General features: G+C 47.1%; 1 non-coding gene across 1 annotated transcript; it reads left to right on the top strand.

Moving 5' to 3' along the window:
- The first annotated feature begins 3,792 nt into the window (after positions 1 to 3,792).
- Trnat-ugu (transfer RNA threonine (anticodon UGU)) lies at positions 3,793 to 3,866 on the top strand. The gene has a single exon. It is a non-coding gene; the product is annotated as a tRNA-Thr (tRNA).
- The last annotated feature ends 2,110 nt before the right edge of the window (positions 3,867 to 5,976 follow it).

Here is a 5,976-nt window from a genome sequence, read left to right as displayed (position 1 = left end):
GTTTTTAATCAGGTTGTTCCCCTGTTGCGCGAAGTCTTGTTTGTTCACTTTTCTTCAAATGGTTCAAATGGCTCTGAGCACTATGGGACTTAACATCTATGGTCATCAGTCCCCTAGAACTTAGAACTACTTAAACCTAACTAACCTAAGGACAGCACACAACACCCAGTCATCACGAGGCAGATAAAATCCCTGACCCCGCCGGGAATCGAACCCGGGAACACTTTTCTTCCTTAGACACATAAAAAATAGAAAAAAATAAAGAAAAATAACAAATACAGAAATAAAAAATTAGACAATGGGTTGTGAACTAGTTTACTGATTACTCAGACTCTATTTCTCTTATTTTGTTACTAATAACTACTTGTTTTCTCAAACTGCAGCTCATACTACATGACTAGCTTCACAGAGCAATCAACCCTTCGAACTCCGTGTGTTGTGATGTCGTGGTGACGTCCAGCACCTTTGCAGCCTAACTCGTTGTTTCAACACTTTGAGTTACTTGTTGATGCTCAGGGCGTACCAGAACAGCCGAGCATATTCGCAGTTGCCTAGATGCTCTTTCTAAGGTTCCAGGCTATGACAATCTACCCTTTGTCAAAGGTACTTAAGTCAGTGTTTTTTTCTATTATGGAGTTCGAAGCACTGTGTGATGTGTGAAGCATGATAGGTGACAATGTGTGGCAGACGACAGACTGAAATGCTGGTGCAGCGTAAGCCTTTCAGAACACACCGTTCAGCACACATTGTAGAACAGTTGGCTCCTCGCCAGACGGCCAATAAAGCTTCCCGTAGAGTCCCAATTACGACTGCAGTGGGCGCAGGATCTTCGATATTGGGCCGTGAATCAGTGGAAAAGTGTTGCCTCATCGGCTGAATTACATTTCTTGTGACACCAGGTCAATGGTCCTCGTTAGGATACGCCGTCATCCCGGCGGACAGCTACTCGATATACATATGCATCGGCGTGCACACTACCTCATCATGTGTCATTAATGACACAAGGCGGCATTCAGCCTCATGGTGGGCAGTTGCTGTTGGTCATCAGTCTTCTGAGTGATTTGATGCTACCCGCCACGAATTCCTCTCCTGCGAAAACAGTTTCATCTCAGAGAAGCACTTGCAACCTACGTCTTCAGTTGTTTGATAGACGTATTCATCCTCTAGAGTTTTTGCCCTGATGTTTTAACACATTTCTTATCATCCCGTCTCTTGTTTTTATAAGATCTTTCCATACATTAGTTTCTTCGATGATTCCACTGAGAGCCTCCTTATTCTTTACCTTGTCTGTCCACCGAATTTTCAACAATCTCCTGTGGCACCACATCTCAAATGTTTCGAGTCTCTTCTGTTCCTGTTTTCCGACAGTGCATGTTTCATTAGCATGCAATGCTGTGCTCCAAACGTGCATTCTGAGAAATATGTTCTTCAAATTAAGGCCTATGTTTGACACCAGTAGATTTCTCTTGACCAGCAATGCCCTCTTTTTATGTCTTCCTTTTTTCTAAGGTTCTAAGGTAGCACAATTGCTTAACTTCGTCTCCTTCGTGTTAACCAATTCTGGTGTTTTCCCGCTACTCTGATTTCTTCTACTTCTCATTACTTTAGTCCGTACTCTGTACTCATTAGACTGCTCATACCATTCAACAGCTACCCATACGTCCGCGTTTAATTTGGCCATTACTCGTAAATTTCACGTTGTAAGACATTATACGTTGTGCGATCATCTTTGTTTCAAATTTGCAGTCTTGACAGTGAGCTTCCCTTACCTGTACAGCACTGGGGACCGAATCTGTAGCAGCTTAGTGATATGCTAACAGCTCAAGCACCACCTTACAGTACATCACTGATTGTGTAGGTTCCTTTTAGTCAATTGCGAGGATCTCAGCTTCCAACTAATGAGAAACAGATAGCCCCCACACGACGTACGGTACGTGATGTGAGGTAGGTACGAGCTGACAGAGCTGGTAGCCCAGCGGCCGCGTCCCAGGGCTAATCTGCGCCATCCGTCTGGCGCCACGCTGTGCGCAGGACGATGGCAGCGCCACAGTGGAAGCCGGCCGTCCCGTCCCGTCCCGGCCCGGCGGGCTGAGTGGATAATTCGCCCGCGCCCGCGCCCGCGCCCGCAGCCAGCCATTACCGGCCGGGCCCGCGCACAAAAGAAGAATCCCGGCCGCCTTTGTGGGCGCTGAGAGCAAAGTGTTTCCGCGCACCGCATCATCCGCCCGCGCGCAACTTGCCCGGTAATCCGACCACTCGCGGGGCGGACCGGCCGACGGCCCAGCTGCCAGCTGCCTGCCGTCTGTTCCCTCCTGCTGACGCTGCCGCGACCGCTGCCGGTCGAGTGGACACCGTGGGATGTCTGTCTGTGTTTCTACATCTACATACACACTCCGCAATCCACCATACGGTGCGTGGCGGAGGGTACCTCGTACCACAACTAGCATCTTCTCTCCCTTTTCCACTCCCAAACAGAACGAGAGAAAAATGACTGCCTATACGCCTTTGTACGAGCCCTAATCTCTCTTATCGCCTTTCCGCTAAATATAAGTTGGCAGCAGTATAGTTGTACAGCAGTCAGCCTCAAATGCTGGTTCCCTAAATTTCCTCAGTAGAGATTCACGAAAAGAACGCCTCCTTTCCTCTAGAGTCTCCCACCCGAGTTCCTGAAGCATTTCCCTAATACTCGCCTGATTATCAAACCTACCAGTAACAAATCTTGGAATCCCCCCTCTGAATTGCTTCTATGTCCTCCCTCAATCCGACCTGATAGGGTTCCCAAACGCTCGAACAGTACTCAAGAATAGATCGTGTTAGTGTTTTATAAGGGGTCACCTTTACAGATGAACCACATCTTCCGAAAATTCTACCAATGAACCGAAGACGACTATCCGCCTTCCCCACAACTGCCATTACATGCTTGTCCCACTTCATATCGCTCTGCAATGTTACGCCCTAATATTTAATCCACGTGACTGTGTCAAGCGCTACACTACTAATGGAGTATTCAAAAACTACGGGATATTTTTTCGTATTCATCTGCATTAATTTACATTTATCTATATTTAGAGTTATCTGCAATAATTTACGCGAATCGCAAATCCTGTCCAAGTCATCTTGTATCCTCCTACAGCCACTCAACGACGACACCTTCCCGTACACTACAGCATCATTAGCAAACAGACGCACATTGCTGCCCACCCTAACCAAAAGATCATTTATGTAGGTAGAAAACAACAGCGGACCTACCATACTTCCCTGGGGCACTCCAGATGACACCCTCACCTTCGATGAACACTCACCATGGAGGACAACGTACTGGTTTCTATATATACGAAGACAGTAACTTGGCTGGGTAGCCTTTAACTATATATATGAAGACAGTAACTTGTTCTCGAAAGAACAGTTACTGTTGATGACCGTGCAGCTTTTCCCTGGAGTAAATGATGACTAACTGAAAACCTCAGCTGCCGACAGATGTTGTTGATATACCTCGATGTGTTTACTCCAGGGAAAAGCTGCACGGTCATCAACAGTAACTGTTCTTTCGAGAACAAGTTACTGTCTTCGTATATATAGTTAAAGGCTACCCAGCCATTGACCTTCGTCTGTGCGAATGCGCACAGGTTGCCCAAACTCTTACGAGAATCGCTAAAGCGTGCGCGAGTAATGAGTGGGTGGGCAAATGTCTATAAGGTACAATACATATGTAGAATTCCGGACAGTTGGGAATGTGAGTCCCAAGGGAAGCGTGCAGGGGATAAGTCCCTGCATTCGCGCTATTCATCTGTGTCCTCGGTGGCTCAGATGGATAGAGCGTCTGCCATGTAAGCAGGAGATCCTGGGTTCGAGTCCCGGTCGGGGCATACATTTTCAGCTGTCCACATCGAGGTATATCAACAACACCTGTCGGCAGCTGAGGTTTTCAGTTAGTCATCATGTGCTGGTTTCTATTGCTTAAGAAGACTTCGAGGCACTGACATATTTGGGTTCAAAATGGTTCAAATGGCTCTGAGCACTATGGGACTTAACATCTATGGTCATCAGTCCCCTAGAACTTAGAACTACTTAAACCTAACTAACCTAAGGACATCACACAACACCCAGTCATCACGAGGCAGAGAAAATCCCTTACCCCGCCGGGAATCGAACCCGGGAACCCGGGCGTGGGAAGCGAGAACGCTACCGCACGATCACGAGCAGCGGACTCACATATTTGGGACCCAATCCCATATGCTCGTACCTTTGTTAGGAGTCTGCAGTGGGGCACCGAGTCAAACGCTTTCCGGAAGTCCAGGAATATGGCATCCGTCTGATACCCTTCATCCGTGGTTCGCAAGATATCATGTGGAGAAAGGGCGAGATGCGTTTCGCAGGAGCGATGCTTTCTAAAGCCGTGCTGATGCATGGACAGCAACTTCTCTGTCTCAAGGAAATTCATTATATTCGAACTGAGAATATGTTCGAGAATCCTGCAACAAACCGATGTTAAGGATACGTAAGTATGCTTTCGTGGCGACGTATATTGACGAAATTATCTCCAGCCTCCAGGAATGTCTTTTGGCAACTGGTAAGATTAGCCGGCTCATAATGAGGCATGAAATTGCTTCGGTCTTGTAGACTTGAGCAAAAATTCGACAACTATACCAAATAACAGGTGGGTGGGTGTACTGCCGTGTGTACTGATGAGCAGCACCGTATGTAATACGAGACGTATTTTCGCTTACTTTGTAAGGTGCCAGGACATGACGTTAGCTTACCAACATCGGTATCAATAATAAACGGACTGGCAAGGGCATCAGATCATGACTATATAGAATTATGATAAATACGAGGCACCTTCGAGCAGTATTCCCTACATGTCTGCATGATTGAGCCACTAACTTGGTGAATAGTGTCGGAAGTTGAGAATTGCGGAATATAAAGTCTACAGATGGCCGTAGCTCGCCGGGCCGCCGTGGGCGGCAGGTAGCGGTCACCGGAAACGCGGGACAATACGGCGCTTTTGGGGATAGCCCGGTATCAGGAGCCACCTGTGCTGGGCAGCACGTGGCGAAGACGGGAATTTCGTTTGCCTAGGGGCGTTATGACCTACTCTGTCATTGGGTAGACCTCAGAAACACCGTTGGAGGGATTTCGGCGATGACAAAGCGTTCGACATTGGCCGAAACTGAGTATTATTCCGCCGCGTTTTCGTACGCGTGGGAGACGAGAGAATTGTGGAGGGACTTCGTCTTCAGCCATCGGGCGGTCCCGACCATCGTCTTCGAAGGGAGATATACGGTCTGTATCGCAGCACTGCACCAACGCGTGTTCCGTGCAGAATTCTGCGGTTAGAGCTCTTTGTGTGCTCAGAAGCGAGATTTTCACGAATTCTTAACCACTTCCAACAACTTAACTAATATTCTTGATCCGGTAGTTACCCTTGCGAGGTGCGAAGTATTTATCAACGTAGCTGCCGCTAATAGGGGCGCGTAATTGCAAATTGTTAATGTGCCATTCTCAGGATTGTGTGGGTGGACAAGAAAATTCACATTTTTATGTAAATTTTGTCAGTTGTGGGGGATATCAAATTAAAATGCCACTATTACAATCGAATTGTGGACTTAATTGTAGCTAGCATTTACCATGTCCCAGTAAGCTTTACATGTACTCTAGTCCCTACACAGCTTGCCCAGACGGGAAAGAAAGAAGGTTTGCGGTCTTCTATGTCAGCGACGGACAAATAAGCTTTCAACTTATCCTCAAAAATCGGCAGTAGTAGAGCATTCGGCTGGATATTCGGTGTTATACACTGCCAGGGGAAAAAAAAACCTCTTAGAGGTTTGCAAGTCGCTCAAGATTACTGTCGCAACAGTGCACTTGGAATGCGTGATTACACTTACAGATCAATATCATAAGCAGTTCTGAGGTACCAGGTATCGACACATGCTGAAACACCCATACTAGTACGTGATGTAGCCGCGACTGGCGACA

The sequence above is a fragment of the Schistocerca serialis genome, chromosome 5, assembly GCF_023864345.2.
Source record: "Schistocerca serialis cubense isolate TAMUIC-IGC-003099 chromosome 5, iqSchSeri2.2, whole genome shotgun sequence".
In the NCBI taxonomy this organism is placed as follows: domain Eukaryota; kingdom Metazoa; phylum Arthropoda; class Insecta; order Orthoptera; family Acrididae; genus Schistocerca; species Schistocerca serialis.
This window is presented reverse-complemented; position numbering and strand designations above follow the sequence as displayed.